At 38.5% G+C, this 17,379-nt stretch overlaps 1 long non-coding RNA gene across 1 annotated transcript in view; it reads right to left on the bottom strand.

The window, feature by feature from the left end:
- The window catches only part of LOC144246266 (uncharacterized), a 99,899-nt gene that overhangs the window by 71,020 nt on the left and 11,500 nt on the right, over window positions 1-17,379 (bottom strand). The window contains exon 2 of the long non-coding RNA XR_014951957.1: window positions 8,299-8,383. This is a non-coding gene — a long non-coding RNA (uncharacterized LOC144246266). The remainder of the gene's footprint in view (window positions 1-8,298; window positions 8,384-17,379) is intronic.

Here is a 17,379-nt window from a genome sequence, read left to right as displayed (position 1 = left end):
AAATATATCTAAAAAAAATCCCCTGTAGCCGCTCATGGCAGCTTCTGGCAGCCTCTGCATCTCCAGCGGAGCACAGAGGGTTCCAAATGTGGCTGAAGTTGCTGCCTGCAGATTTTATAGCAATGATTGTGGAAACAAAAACCCCAGAACTAAGTTCATAGAAATAAAATTCTCTCTCTCTCTCTCTCAATGTCATTTACTTTACAAACCTTCTGGAATGTGGTAGCATCCAAGTATTAGTCGCGCATCACTATCAAGCTGAGTGCTGGAGTAAACATGAAAAAAAACCACAGATAAGCCCATTCTGACTTGCAAAAGCCAAAAGTGAGCTGGGATGTAACAAGGGATAAGTGTAGCATGTTCTGTGATAAGGAGGAGCCTAATCAGGGAAGGGCTCTTGTTTTCAATTTGCTAATTTCCTTTTTCTACAACATTGTCAATAACAAGGGTGTAGAGGGCCTTTTTAATTGGCAAATGTCTTATGTCTTCACTGGTTCAGGCACTTGCCGGGTGTGGGTGGGACTGTTAGCCCTAGCCAGCACTGCCCCAGTGTTTCAATGTTTCCTGTCCCTCTGTATCCTGCATTGAGAGGTAAGGCAACCTTGTCATGTCAACACATATTGCCACCAGGGAATGTAGAATAAAGTACTGAAAAGGAGATTAACTTGGAAGAAAGCTGGCTGAATCTCTAAGTATAGGGAATCACTAATGCCAGTGTATAAATCAACTTCATTCTTAGTGGCCAAATTCTGGTCTGATTTACACCTATGTGGATCCAGATAAACTCTGTGAAAGTGAAAGGAGGTCCTGTGAAGCTGCATCACAATAAAGCAGAAACAGAATATACCCCTTTTTTGAAATCCATCATGGCTTCAGGACTACAAAGAACTTGGGAAGACCATTTTTTTTATGCTTATGAACTAATAAAAAAGGTAATCCAGAAAGAAAAAAGGTTTCTTAGGACTCTTACACAGTGACCAGAAACACAAATAGGGTGCTACTAGATTGTTAATCTCAGAGTTGCACTCCCGGGAGAACAAATCAAAATAAAATAAAAGAATTTTAAAAAATCAAAGTCTAAAAGAGCAAAAGAGAAAATCAGAATAATAAAGTTTTCATTCTGTATAATTAAAACTTTGTATTTGTATTTGTTTCCAGCTGGAAACAAATTGTGCTTTATAACAGGTAAGAAACACATTAAACTCATTTGTTTGAGAGACTGTTTCCCCAGATTCTGCATGGCAAGAACCATGATTAACTGAGAGCCACCCACTGGAAGTGACATTTTGCATCACCAAATTCATAAAGTATCGCCTTGTTTTTTTCTATGTACAACACAGTACCAGCTTTCACTACTTGTTTCATCATATTTCTAGTGGGACAGAAGACCAAAGAACAGAATGCCAGGCCTGGTATAATGTTTTTAGGATAGAAGGATGTGGGGAACGAAGGTCATTGCTACTGGAAAAGAACAACCTACTTCACAGAAGCAAGACAGAACAGGGAGAACTGGAAACCAGCAGCTTTGTCTCTGGCTCCCATGCTGCACACATTGATGCTGCCTATAACTTGTCAGTGACTGGAAGTCCCCACTGATATCACGATGTGAAGAGAGAGATGCCACCATTTTTTCCAGGGGCATAAAATGAGAAAGCTAAATCTGGACTAGTGGAGAGATTCTCCTGAGCAGGAGGAGGAAAGCAACTGCAGTGTTTCAGAGGGATCATATGTTTCTGTGAATTCAAGCTGTGAGAGTACAGCAGAATGACCTGCTCAGTCACAAAATCCCCCCCAAAATCCCTGGCTGTTAGACAGAGCTGACAGATCTCAGCTTTCCTGCAGAAACTAGCCAGATGCTGTAGTCTCTCATATGGCTAGCTGTGTCAGGCAGAACAGGGTATGTATATGTAATCCATGAGCCAGGAAAAATTTTGCAGTGTCTTCCTCTGCCCCACTTGTCTTGGTTTCCAGGGACTGAAATAACTTCTTGTGAATATAAACAAGTACAATCCTGAGACACAGGACATAACCACAAGAATTTGATGTTCACAGTTGAGTTGCAATGCCAGTTCTCTTTCTGCTCCCAAAATTTAGACATATTCAGCTCTGGAGAAGTCACGTCTACTCAGCTTAGCTCTCTGCCCCTCCACAGCAGAGTAGTCCCATCCTTGATGTCCCAGAGGAGAACAATTCCAGGAGCAGTCTATCCCTGGCAACAAGGCCAGGTACCTGTTTGTAGAGTCCTGGATAGGGCAGTAAACACACGCCAGAGGCTGGGCTGTAGCAGGAGAGGGGGAAGCAATTGCAGCTCTAATCCTTTTACCAGTGTACTCAGGGCCCTTCAGAAGGCCAAAAGAGCAGGAGAGACTGCAGGACTCAGCAGTAATGGCACTGACCTCTGGTCACCCTCTGTCACCTGCCACGGGCAGCTTCTCCTCTGTTCAATCACTGCAGTGCAGACCAGACTAGCCCACAAAATTACTTATGTTCAGAGGAGCTTTGGCTACCAAAGTGATTTACTTTACATACAACAGTCCCAGTCAAAATATTTGAAATGAACACAAAAGATAGACAACAAAATATTCCTGTTCCAGAGGATCCAATGAAGGAGTTACCTTCCAAAGAAGACGGAGCAAATTTCCTAAAGACACCTTCCAAAACATCCTGTCCAAAAAACAACTACGCTGTCACAACAAAAGCCTCTGCCCAATCCCATGGGAGAATGGCCAAGGGACCCTGTAAAATCTGCTTCTGGAGAAAACAAGTGTTCAGATCTGATGCAGTGTACAGACTTCTATAGATTCCTAAACAGTTTTGAAAAGAATTAGTTTAAATTTAACTAAGAAAAAGACACACAACATATATTTCTTGAGCTCTCTTACCAATTTTCTTGCTTTAGTCGTTCATGGCTCAGCAGGGATGCTAACCAATTTACTTCATATTGCCAGCAGTTTCAGGATTTCAGCATCACTAGCAAATGCCAAGACTTTAATGGTATCTGTGATATTTGAAATAGAGCTTTAATTATGAACATTTGTTTATAGAGTGTTTTCAATCCAAACTCCCAAAACACTGACCATCACAGAAATCCCTGCTCTGGTACTAACAGGAATCCCTTCACTGGTCCCTGGATTATTAAAACCTCTGGCAAAGCAGCAGCAGCTCTTCATACAGGAGCTCTGTACTACAGCCTAAGACAAGAAAGGAATAATAATGTATCTAACAAAATGACATGCAAAAGTCAGCTAGACAAAATAGAATAGACATAGAATTTGGACAGAGCACTCATGTTAACACCCTAGCTCCTGGCCAAAGTGCCAAAGCACTTCTGGAAGTTAAGACTAGCCAAGAACTTGGTTTTGCAGCTTATCCAAAAGTCCATAATGTTTGCATTAACTAATGCATTATAGAATTACCATTTTAGTGACAAGTTGCAGCTCTTCATATTATGATTTTTTTTTTTTTTGTGGTGGTGGTGGTAATGGTGCCTGACTTAAAATGACCTGTCATTCATTGCTGTTGGCTTTTCCAATTCTGAGTGGTTTTAGTCCACTTAAAGTCTTGCAGGCAGTCTTTCTTTTCTGTGTCTCTTGCTGATAAGCATTTATACAGACATACAGATCAGGTAATTTTTCAGAGAGAAACTCTGAGATTTAAGGGAAATGCAGATTTTGCACTATTCTGCAAAAGTTCACTGCAGTTCAAGGAAATTCTGTGTGACCTGCTCATAGCTGATTTTAGAAAGTTTCTTTCTTTCTTTCTTTCTTTCTTCCTTTCTTTCTTTCTTTCCTTCCTTCTTTGTGTGTGTGTTGTTATGAGGCAAATAATTTAAAAAATCTGTTAGCAGCAAAATCTATTGAGCACCAGGGGAGACTAATTATAAAGCTCCAATACAAGACTGACACCACCTGGCTACTACAAGAGTTTGCAGGACTTACAACATTTGTGTGAAATACTCCACTTACACCTGGAAAACTACAGTATTTTGAGATCCAGTTCCAAGTGGCAATCCCCAGTGAACAGTCAGCATCACCAGTGTTCACCCTATGGAAGCTGAAAAAGCAGAGGGCTTGTCAGCAGCAGACACCCTCCTGCTGCTCCTCCATCACTGCTCTCAGAGCAGGTGCAGGTATTTTATCAGCACAGCTCTGCAATGTTGCCAACTAAAGCTGTCCTCTAGTGTAAGCAGTTTATAGTAAAGAAATTGATTTAGCTTTTTTTATATCTGCAGGGTGAACCTCCAGCTTTTGTAGTATCTTCCCAGGAGCACACAAGAAAATGAGGTGAGAAGTCAAAGTGTTCTTTGAGAAACTGCAATGCTTCCCCCAGTAAATCACCAGAGGCTTAAGCTGATGCACTTGAACAATGTACCAAAGTCAATGAAATTGTTCATGCTCTTAAACTGAAATGACAGGATAAGCATCTCTGAACAACAGCTTGAAAAACAAATTTAACTTAATGCGACCTATTATTTACCCAATTCCTGTACTGAGCTTGGATTCACAACCTATGAACTTCATTCCCTCCATCAGGAAAGAAAAATAAGATAATGATGAAAATTACACTGCAGTTGAATATGAGATGACAAAAAGTAATTTCTCACTTCTCTAACTGCTTTTCCCCACATACTTGCAGATGACTTATTTGCATTTATTTGGAGCAGAATTGCTTTTTCTTTGCACTTTCCCAGAAAGGAGTAACACTGGCTGCTTTCTTGAGCTCAGTGAGTCAGAATGAGTCAGACTACAAGGCGAGAGAAGGGTCCCTGGCACAGAACTCCCTGCAGAGGCTTTGAGGAAGAAAGGAGTTTGAAACCATACATGGAGCTCCCTTCGTGGAGCTTTTTCCAGGATGCCACAAGTGTGGCACATTTCCCCAGTCGGATCAGAGCAAGGGGAAATGGAATTATAACCTTGCTGACTGATAAGGTGAACAATTGCACTTTTGAGGAAGGAGTAGAGTCATGCAATAAATAAAGAATATGATCCAAAGAAATCATCATTGCAATTATACAGAGAAGCACTTCAAAGATATTACAAGCAGATGGAGAAATAGGATTTTCAAAAGTACGATGTTTCCTTAATAAGAATTCCATCTGGGATTTAAAGTTTCCAGCTTTTTCTAGTTTCCATAGAAAACTATTTGCGTATCTTAACATAATATAGATTATTACCGTGGGTCTACCAAATTTACTAAAGGAGTGTTCAAACTCTACCCAGAAAAGGAATTTTCATTCTTCACATTGTGTGTTAAATTCAAATTTGTGTGTTCAAATCAAAAAGAGATTAATTTTTTTTCCTTCCTTGCAATCCTGAAAACCGCATACAAGGGTAAATAAGTAGGAAAGAATTACGAAATCTCAAATATACTTCCCTTCCTTATAAATGGTCTAGCTTCCCAAATATGTCTTGGAAAACAGCCATCACCAGAAATACTAGCCAAAGCTATGTGAATATCTGTTTGTATCATTTGGTTGCCAAAAAAGTGATCAAATAATGAAATAAAAACTATTTTGACCTAAAATGAACTTTTGCTAATTCCTTGGAAGAAACCAGACAAATCAGTGAAAATTATTTGAGGATAACAAACACAAAACTCCCTTTTTTTAAGCTTTATGTTTTCTTCATATACTGAACCTATTACAAATGTTTGCATTTGTTAGTATAGGATTTTTTTTCTGAAAATGAGGTAACTCCTTTTAATTAGGTTACCAGATTAAATCCAAATGCTTCTCCCAGTGTTTGCTGTTCTGTGTCCTGTCTTTAAGAGACTTCAGTGCTTCTGACTGTGCTCCATTATTAACATTTCAGCAGCTCTGAGATGGAGTCAAATGCTGCTGTGGGGAGTTGTTATTCTGCACTTTGCTGGAGAGCCATGGGCTCAGCTAGGGAAGAACCTCTTTTCTGTCTGGCAGTTCCTTGCTGCACTTATATGCTATTTTCTACCTTGTATCAAAATGGGCAGCGACAATTTATTAAAAATTCATGCGAGCATTTCCATGAGTTCACACTCTGTTCTTATCACAGATGGACCCAAATTGCAAAATCTGGATCCTGAATTAAATATTCTTTTGCTTTGGTATGCCAGATGCAAGGTCTTGCCTTCATTAAGGTAAAAAAAAAAAAGGCAAAATTAAAAAAAAAAAAAAGCAAAAGGTGTGTTCTTATTTTGAATTAGTTAACTAAAGGTTAAATCCTAGAAAAGGCAAAGAAACTCTGATTTTATTTGGCTTGTCTACAGTCATCAGCTCAATGTGTAACTTATTTGAAGCCTATAAACTGCCTTGACTTCAATGAAGTATTGCTGTGCATCAGTTGTTGTGAGTTATGAGCTCCTATTATCTATCTTTAGTGAGGAATACACACGAGTACCTGAGCAAGGCCTAGTTCCAGCCTGAAAAACACCAGAAACACTAAAGCACTGGATGTTAAGGTATTTATCATTTGGTTGTGCTGCCAGCACACTGCACATTGTCAGAGGCAGCAGCGAGGCAGGATCCCAGGATGAGAGACATCACTCAGATCTCCAGTACCACGGGAGAGCAAAGGAATTCTGCAGAAGACATAAGGATTTTGATAGAAAAGCACCATGTTTTGCTTATGCTAGTTTATGACCAGGACCACCAATAATAGCATTTTTCACACTCTTATTTTTGGCTGGTCTGTGTGTTGTAACACAAGGAAGAGAAAATGAGGACCAGTCAAAATGTAGCATAACTTAGATGATTATGATGAAAACAATTAAATTTTGACATGCACTTAACAGTTCTGCACCCATCAATGCTTGAAATAAGATGAACATGTTTTGCAGTAATGCCAGATCCCATAATATCACCCAAGATCAGTAATGAGAAGGGCTGCTCTCTCTAAAGATTACTGCAATCACATCTTTCCACAGAAGGTTTAATGTTCAGCAGTCTGTTAGGAAGAAATGTGTTTTAAAACAGAGTTGGAAATAGAAAAGATAATTATGACACAATTATACAGAAAGAGAATGACACAGAAGACTTCATAGAGAGCAGTCTGGGAGAAGTCAAAGCAAACAAACAAAAAAAAATGAAGCCTTTTTTTCTGTGTTACATCCAGCTTCTTAACAGATACCTCAGTGGGACTGCTACAGCTTCTTCTCTCTATTGGTGTATCTTCAGTCACATTAAAAGATCCTTCTGTCACATTCTGAACCTTCCAGAGGGTAAAATACATAATGCTGTGTACAGCTAAAACTCAGTGCTTCACAAATATTGCAGCCAAGGCCAAAATCTTTGGATTGCAGTGTCAGCTTTACGATAGTACTTTGTAGAACCAAAGTTATCTCTTTCCACTTCATAAGCATTTTTTAATTTGTTATGCTTTTTTGTATGCTTTTTGAAGTCCAGAAAATCTTACAGCACAGCATGCTGTATCACCAGACAATTTTTCCTTTAGAATTTTCTTTAGATATTTCCTAGAAGATTGTCATCATGAAATTTGTACTGTTCTATGATTTATGCTTTTTCCCTGTGCCAAATATATACATACTAATATACTACAATATATGCTCTTAGTATAACCAAGCAGAAACACACGATCTATTAAGTGTCCACTAAGTTTACCACAAGAGATCATGTAATTTATGTTTAAGTGACTTCAATCCTCCAAATTCATTTAAAACCCAAAGAGCCAGCATAAGTCCAGAAGCAATCAGAAGGAAGCCAAGACCTACAGGAGATCAATATAAAATTTTAAATTTAGAGTCTCTGAATCCAAACTGCTGACAAAGAATGCAAGCTTAAAAAAAAAAAAAAAAAAAAAAACTACAAAAAACCCCACAAAAAAACCCCATAAGCCAGTTAATGGTTTTTCTAAGTAAACATCCAACATATTTTTTATCATGCAATGAAGCTTTTTGATCTATGTAATCTTTGCTCTTTTCCAGCTTCTATCTGTCAGTGGAAATATAGTCTTTTATATACAAACAGATTAATGTTCTCAAAAGAAAGAAAAAGGCAAAGGAATGCAATATAGCAATCACTTTTTTGAAACACAGTTAACTAAACATTGAACATTTGACATTGGGTAGTGTAAAGATAGACTTTATGTCAGAACACGTTTTTATTTTTAAGCAGTGACTAACTATAGAAGCAGCACCGCATATATGCTACAATAATTAATGTGGTGACAGCTTTTCCACTACAAATTTCTGTTTTCAGGGATTTGTAACTCATCTGTGGAAGACCGTTCCAGGAAAAAAAAAGAAAATCTTTTTGAAGTGCAAAGATCAAAGATCACATTAAACTACATGTTTAAAAGAAGACTGTACCTTTTTTCTTCAGCACAGCAAGCCAAAAGTTCAAAACAGGAGCAAAAGGATAAATGGATCTGGTCTGCTTTATTTTGACTTCACACTGGAAGAAGGGAGAGAATTTATATGTTTAAAAGTAAACATCAATACTAGAAGAACATTACACTGATTTTGAGGCAGCATGGAGGCTGGCATTCACTATCACAATTTAAATTACTTCAATTCATTGTAAGACAAGAATGTGTCCTAAGAGTTTCAGAAACAATTATTTTAATTTAGATTTGGGGTAACCCTTGATTTCATAATAGCAATGATTTTGCCCCCAGCAGACTGTACACAGTAAAAATTCAGTTTCATCAAGGGAATGCTTATGTAATAGGGAAAAATAAAGTGAAGGTTTATTTAAGTGTTGAGAAGAATGAAAATACTAGATCAAGCAGAAAATTTAAAAAAAAATTACTTGAATCTTGTCACAAAAAGCAAATGAACCCTTCTAAAGCAAAAGAACCCTTCTATGTGTGGTATTTCCATAGAAGTATGTACTTTTGCAAGGTAAAACTGAAATACAAGGATAGCTTGAAAACAAAATCAGACAGGCATAAATACCAGAGAGACAAGCTATCAAAGAGAGTTCTCTAGCACTAAAAAAGCACCATCAACCCATCATACTATGATATTTAGTCACTAATATTTTTTTCTTATTTACTTTTTAAATATGTGCAGTAGTTTTGATGTTACATGATATATATATAAAATAATAGATTATAAATCATTAAACCTGATGATACTTTTTCACTTAGCATTTATGTTTTATTGGTGTGATGGAATTTTTTTTGCAGTCTGTCTCTAATTATAGGAAGACTTTTTTTCCTGTAGTTTATTTGACTTCATTTACCACTTCTCAACATATGCCCTATTTAGGATGTGGTATAACTAAAATTTTGTGTGAAACCATGCCAGTTCTTCCATTTTTGGGCCAACTAAGGAATGTATCCCCTTTAAGTAAGTGTTTAAATCTCCTTTGGTTAAATATCATAATTAAAATAAGTCCAAGAAGACCACCTCTGTGGAGACCAAAGTGATGGTGCTTGTAGGAGAGAGCTTGGGCAGGTTATAGGAGACAGCCCCAGTGATGGAATTCTTTCAGGGTGGGCATCGTCACTGGGCTTTTCAGAAGAAACTCAGGAATTTTGCACATCAATTTTCTGTGAGTACAAGCTGATTCTGTGGCTCTTCTTCTAGAGTGTATCACTTTAGACATTATTTAATTAGATATTATTTATTAATATGTTGACTTTAGACATTATATATTTGGCTCTTGTTAGTATTCATTTCTAATCTATGATCAGAAGAACATAAAACCATTTAAGTATTTTTAAAAATTTATGTTAGATCTAGCAAATCCTTGGGTGAAAAATCCATATTTTATTTTGTCTGTTTCTTTCTCTGTCTCTCTGGCTGATAAATTTATGAAATATATTTCATAAATTATATATATGAAATTATATATAAATTATATATAAATTTATATATGAAATATAAAAACTCTGCATCCCACCAGTATTTTATAAGTACAAAAGAAATTCACCCTCCAGATGCACACAATCCAAACCCTAACATGTCACTTCCCTGCCAAAGATATATGCACTCCTTGGGAATCACGAGCAGAACATAGAACAAATCTAAACCATTCACTTGAATGATAATGATACTAATAATAAATATATGCAGTTTGTAAGTTCTCTTGTTCAAATGAAAAGGTCAGATTACCTAGTCTGCACTCTGACATATTACAGGTCATTACATTTTATCAACTTACACTTCTCAGATGTTTAAATATCTAAATTTAGGACTCTAAAAGAAATGCTCAAATGCCCTGAGTTGAATTAAACTATTTATCACATGAAGTCTTCTACTCTCTCCTTATCCCAAAGGTTCCTGCTCCTGTAGCCAGGTAAAGGGGTAATTGTTACAGCCTGCATCCTGTTGCTCCATCTTTAAACCAGGAAAAGAGAAAGAGGAGGTGGGAATACACAGCTTTATTACTACCTCCAAAACCAGAAACTAGATCCAAATCTGAGCTCATCTTTCCAGCTCTTGGGTCAAAATGCTCTGAAGCTCATCAGTGATCCTGTTTACAACAGGGGAAATCAAAGTCCACAGTGTCCAAGGCCCTTTATGTGACACAATATGAAATTATTTCTATTGCTAATCTTGCTGTTATTCTCTGCATTTCCTGTGTATACAATGTCATTTCAAATACAATTCAAATGTAAATAGCAGACTCTTTTATCCCTGGAGTCAAGCTATTCTCCCAAAATACTGCAGAGGTCAGTAGGAGAGTTTGCACCAAGAATAGTTTTTGGTCTGTCAACTGTTTTTGACACCTCAAACATACGCAGTTTTTTTCATGTGGGGCATGTGAACCATCTTCAAGAGAAAATGCTCACACAAGGCCACTGAAGAAAGTCCTCCACTGTTATGTGCCTTCCTATGACTGGAGTAGTGCTGTTCTGCTGCCTGTCTTTCTTCAGCTGCCTGACTTTTGACGTAATGTTCTGGGAGTAGGATCTGAAAGGTGTCAAATGGGAGGTAACATACATCAGTAGATCTGTTTATTCTAACTTCATATGGAAACTTTTCTTCAACAGGTGCCCATTAAAGAATCCTGTTTTAACTTATGCTGGGATCACGTATCCTGAAATCAGTGACCTGTCAATCCCTGCAGCAGAACAGACATTTTGTGTAAAGCCATGACACAGCACATGTGTCAACCTGGGTAACCACAGTCTAATGCTGAGTTTCCATGCAGGGACCTTTGGGTTTGCTCATGGCTAGGTGTCAATACCATCTTCTCTTTGCTTCATCTAAGACAGGTTCTTGAAGAAAGCTTTCTATGAAAATCCACCAGAAAGATAATCCTGTAAGAAGGCTGGGTGATGTAAACTCCAATGTCATGGCAACGGGCTAATGAAGTTTTATGCTATTTTTGCTTTTTTTCAGGACACATGTTAATGCAAAAGAGGATTTTGTCCCACTGATTAACACTGTCTGATTTTTGTTGAGTCACCTCACAATAAAACTACTAATTTCTACTGGCTTAGTAGAAAAATAAAAGATGAAGCAAAGTTCCCATAAAAATCATCTAGATTAGCCCTGTGACCGAGGGTATTGCACAGAGATTATAGTAATTCAAGTAAAATGTCTTGAACTTACTTAGTTAAAATCCATGACATTTCCATATCCTTAGAGAAATTTATTTGACTGGATGTACATTTATTTTAGGCACTGGCACAGATTGATAAATTTTTACAAAAGGGAGTGAGTCCCAGATTATCCAAATGAATTTACAAATTGAAAAACTCTATTATCACACTGCGACTGAAACTTATAAATGTCTTTTTCTCTTCTATTAACTGAAATGATCACATGAAAGTTCCTGAAATTTTTAAGTAATGTATCCCTGATTACTGTAGAGAAAACAAACAGCTTCTATATTCGCAGTGTCAAAGAGCAGAAGTATGGTGAGGCCATTTCTAAAATATTTCCCATAAATTAGCACACAACTTTCTCACAAATCCAGAAATTATTTCTCTTATCAACCCAGGATTATTTTGGCATTAAGTCAGAGAATAACTCAAGCACTTCAAAAGTAAAAAGCTGGAAGAGGAGAGAAATGTCTGGAAAAGTAAATCTGGTTGACTCCTGCTAAATTTCTGGAATGTCAACTATTGTTACAGTCGTACTTTGTAATGTGTGTCTCATAGGTACCACTGTACTACATTCTAAATGGAAGATGTGATCCCTGATCCAACAAGTTTACATCACCTTTTCAGTTTTGGAGCACAGGAAACACATAAGAAAAGGCCAAAATACAGAGTCTAAAAGTCTACAGTAACCAGTCACGCCATAGTTTGATCATAAGAAAGAACATCAAAGATTAGATTTGGATTTTTCCTAACTGAGAAAGGAAATTGTTGGAGTTTTTAACTCATCTGTTAGACCAGGTGAATTAACAAGCTCAAATAAAGCACTTGCTCTCCTGTATCCAATTTCAGAAGGATACAAGAGCATTGCAAGAGCTTGCAATCTAAAAGACCACTTAATTCTTTGGCGCAGAAGCTGTAGTGTACATTATTACCAACTTAATGGATATTGTAATGGTAAGAAAGAAAACATCCAAGAAATACAAACCTGGAAGGTCCATCCTTTCTGATTATTGATCTGCTTGTGTCCTTCCCTTTACACTAGTGCTGCATGGACACCTATGGCAAGTGACTGGTTTTGATGACAGGAAATATTGCAGGTTGTGTTGAATTGCTTATTACCATCAGTAGAGGAAAAAGTGGGAGAAGTGAGTTTCATAATATGAAACTGGGATAGTTTCAACCCATCACTGTGATGGTGGGCTTGTTTAAGCCAAAAGGTAATACTCAGCTAGGACACCCATAGGCAGTAACAGGTTCAAGTCTGTGCTTGATATTGAGATCCCCATCTTCCATATTTTTCCCTAGGTGTGAAGGCATGGAAGCCTCTCTTAATTGCTTCAGTGGTGTTAAGGATTTACCAGCTCTGAGGAGAGACCAGAAGAAATGTCTTACAAACCGATTTAGTGTCTTGCCAATCAGGCCATAGGACTAATCACAGAGGTATGGGAATGTGCACATCTGGGTGTGTGAACATAGGCACATTTGCAAATGTTTAAGGAAGTCACATCTGTACACCATCAGGAGTCAGTGCCTCACTTTGAAACCACTTCAGAAATCCACAGAGCCTGTCTCATGAGGGTGGAGGACAAGCTGGGACCCCAGGGAATGTGATATGTGGGTATTTGTTCATCATTCTCCAAGACAGCGGCATCCCCATAGACTGTCTGCAATTATTTACTTATTTTGTTGGCACTGGTCATGGAGGTTTAAAATCATCCTAAATGAAACATTTGAATAAAAATGCCTGAGAGTTGTCAGCATGAAATTCCACTCTTTATTTTCTAAGCTTTGCATCCAGCCTTCACAATTCAGATGCTTGCAGTCTGGTGTGCTATAACTTGCTTTTATTTTCAAATAGTGCATTTTTTCAACATTTCAGAGCTACACAACCTCCATAAGGACATGACAGCTGAACACAGGCTTTAAATAGTTTCCTGATATTTAGAAATACAGCTTTCTAGGTGTCCAAGATTAATTCTGTGATTCATTCAAAGTTGAAAGAAGGAAGGTAGTGACTCTTCTCTGATGCACTGTGATTATGAAGAGGATCTACTTTTAAAAATTTCTGACTAACCAAATTGTAAAGCAAGGGAGAATAGTTAGTGTGTTAAAGAATGACTACTACATAGGAAGGTCAGTATCAACATATAGACAGAGAGCCATGGAGGTGTCCTTCACCACAGCTCTCCATAAGCTAAGGCTGTATTGTCTATAGGATCTCCAAAGAGCATTGGCAAAAAAAGACCATAACAAAGCCCAGCAAATCTCTCTTGCTTGCCCATTCTTTGGCCCACAACCCAGAGGCAAGTAGAGCTGTGCAGACTTGCAACAGCAAGGTCTGAGGCCAGCAGAGCATGCAGGGTATGTTGGCAGTCCATCGGGATACTCAGCACACAGGCTGAGCACCAGCACTGCTGGCTGTGCAGCCCCAAAACCAGGCCCCAGGCAGAGCTAGCTCAGGCTCAGAGCAGTGCTTGCAGCAACACGCTGCTTCTGTGGCCAAGTCAGCATCTGCATCTAGCAGGGCTGTAGACAAAGCCATCACTCAGAGCTAGCTAGCTTAGGGCTCTCCTGACAGCCCACCAGTTAAAATTTTGTCTTGCCTCAATAGCGGCAGGTTAAAGCTCAGGAGTCAAGAATTAAATGCTGACTTTGTTACATCTGACTGACTGCTTCAGTTACTCACAGCTCACTACTGAACCTTCTGGAGTCTCCCTCACTGGAGATACTCAAGAACCATCTGGACACAATTCTGCGCCGTGTGCTCTGGGATGACCCTGCTTGAGTGGGGAGGTTGATCCAGATGAAACACTGTGGTCCTTTCCAACCTTATCCATACTGTAATTCTGTATGGTGATTTAGTTCCACAATATTTTTTACAGATGCAATTTTTAAAGAGGGAGCATAACAGTAAATACTGAAATAAAATTTCCTAGTAAGCTTTGAAAACTGAGGAAGCATTACTGAAGGAACTGTAGCACTCTTTTGTATAAAATTATTTGCAAATAATATTATATAAATATAATATATAAATAAATTATATCTTATATAAATATATAAATATATTATATAAATAATTTGGAAATAAAATCATTTGCAAATTGTGAAATGTAGCTATTTTTTATAATTGACTACTTAAGAAATGTAGTACAAAGAAACAATCATAGCCAGCCACCTGAGACAATAAACAAAAAAACAAGTCTATTCTATAACTCAGCAATTCAAAATAGTTGGTCTGACATATTTTAACTGAGGTATTGTATCTAATTTCAAGTGTGGTGATAAGGAAAAATACTGCTTATGTAACTTTCCTAAACCAACTACTCTGTTTATTCTTTATGTAAATGATATCTGAGGTCAAGTCCTGATGCTTCATTACACTTCAGGTTCACTTTTTTTTTTATTTAGAATGTTTGAATAACTGGCAGGATGACCCATTATCATGTTATCATGTTGCTCATTCAGGCTTTGGTGGTCACTGAAAGGAATGTTTTGGTGAACACCAACCAGGAGAAAATTAGCTTAAATTTTGTTTAAACAATCACTGGCAATTTAGAGATAGGAGCTTCTAGTCATAATACACATCCCTGCCCTTAATCACTAGATTTAATAGTCCTACTCTCATTGGTACTGTACCTCTCACCCAACTTATATATCTTTCTAATGTCCTCTGAAAGTGTCTAGAATATCAAGAAAAACTTGTCATGTTGCTATGATCATAGATAATAAATGACAGCTGACTGTAACTCAAGATACTGTCAAATCCCTCTATTAAAAATCTCCTAATTTAGCAAGCAATGTTATCCATATAAAGAGAAACACCAGCATATCCTGCACTATTCCTTGAACAAAGGGAAGAACATTAATTTATAATATTTGCCAGGATGTTTTTGGATTGTTTTTCTACCAGAGAAGGACACTAGCCATTTGATTCACTGACTGATCTCACTGACTCCATTTTCTCAATAGATCCCATGGAATACATGAGTAGCACCATGAGTATGATTTGGCAGGGACATAATTAATCTTAAACATCACTTGCCTTGATTGCTGAAACCTCTTAAGTTTTTCCAAGATAAGATTCTGTTTTGAAGGACTTCTATTTATGTTGAAAAATGGACAGGTCCAAGGAAAATCCTATCTGGAGATGAGAATTCCTTTCAGTTTCATGCAGCCTCATGGCATATCAAGCTCTACAGGATGAAAACCTCTTGTGTAGTGCCCACCTGCCCCTGCTGCCTCCAGCACTGTGTCAGCACAGGGACAAAGCTTCCTGCATGATTTCAGAGTGGTTGTGGGGTGCAGAGACAAACAGAAGATGGGGCAACAACCTTGGAAGTGAGATCCTAAATGCCAAGAAACCACTGGAAGACTCCAGAGCTGGGATAGCAGCATCATGGACAGATCCTTCTCACATGACCCAACACAGAGGAGAGAGAGCAGAAACACTACCATTATATGACCCAGCCTGAGATAAGCAGCTCCCAAATAAAATGCTTTATATACTAAAAAATGATTAAAAAAGATTAGGTTTCTCCTCAGACATCGGCGAGGTCAGTGTTCTCATCTTGCACTTAAAGAAACAGTTCCCCACTGTGCTGTTCCTCATGTTGGCACAGTCCATTCTCTCTGCAAATAGAGATAGAGCTCCATCTTGGCTCTAGCTTCCCATTTATCCAGTGCCTCCTCTACCTGCAGCAGTAGCTCCATCCTCCAGCATCCTCAGCACCTGCCTTCATGTTCTAACCTATTGTTCTCACCTCATTCTTATGTCTTAACACTCGTCCATTCTTCCCATATGGGAAGGACCAATTAGCAGCAATTTAGCACCAATCTCCGATCTCACCAATCTCTGACTGAGAAAAACAATTTAGAAGTCATGGTGACTATTGATTAACATCACCCCTCTCTACACTTTGCCATGACTGCCTCATACAACATAAAAGCCCTGCCCTGCCACGTGTTGAATTTGCCTCATTATAGGTCACTGGATCAAGCACACAGATCAATGTGGAAGCAGGAAGCAGAAATGAGGCCTTCTCCTTGCCAAGGATGTACCTATAAATAGTAGCCTGTAAATTTAGACACTTTTCTGCTTTCTATTCTCTCATCAGTTTCACATTTTGGATGTAGAGTAAATGACCATCACCACAGTCTTGTCTGTAGGCAGCCAAGGAGTGCAATATCCTGGGAAGGACAATCTGAATCTCACCAGGATGAGAAGAATATTAAACCATATTTCTCTGTTTCTGATTAACATCTACAGTCTTGCAGTACTATCTGTTTTTAGCCGTGATTTGGAAAATGCTGAGTTTTTTCTGTGCTGAACACAATACTGTGTGATAGACAGGTCTAATTTGCTACAAAATCTGCTTAGATTTAAAGCAGGTGACAGCAAGCTCCCACTAGCTATCCCAGCCAGCCTCAAGGCACAAGCCACAGAGCTTTGACCACCCCTGCAAGTGCAGGAAGTGTGGTTGTGCAGAGCATAGCACTGTCACCTGGAGAGCCCAGGGAACTGAGCACCCTGGCTGAGTTCTGCAGTCCCTGTGCTTTGTGTGGTTCAATTGGCATTGCTCAGAATTAGCTGAGACCGATGCCTGCATGAACAGGTCTAAGCAGGTACACACCAGTCCGGGGGGCTGCTGATGGTGTCAGACTGATGTATCCCCTCCTGCAGCAGGGAGGGCAAAGGGCCACAGCTACAGGGCTGAGCCACAGCAGCTTGTGTGCTGGGACAAACTCAGGAACAAGCTCAGATGTTCAAGTTCAGTGCTGTGTCTTTGTTCAGCAGTGCTTTGAAAGTCTTTTGGTTCTCTGTTCACATTCTCTCCTTAGAGGCATTCTCTCCTTAGCAGGGATGGAATAAGAAAAAACATTGAATATTGTG

Source organism: Lonchura striata, chromosome 1A, assembly GCF_050655825.1.
Source record: "Lonchura striata isolate lonStrDom1 chromosome 1A, ASM5065582v1, whole genome shotgun sequence".
Classification (NCBI taxonomy): domain Eukaryota; kingdom Metazoa; phylum Chordata; class Aves; order Passeriformes; family Estrildidae; genus Lonchura; species Lonchura striata.
Note: the sequence above shows the minus strand (reverse complement) of the source record. Positions and strands in the feature narration are given on the sequence as shown.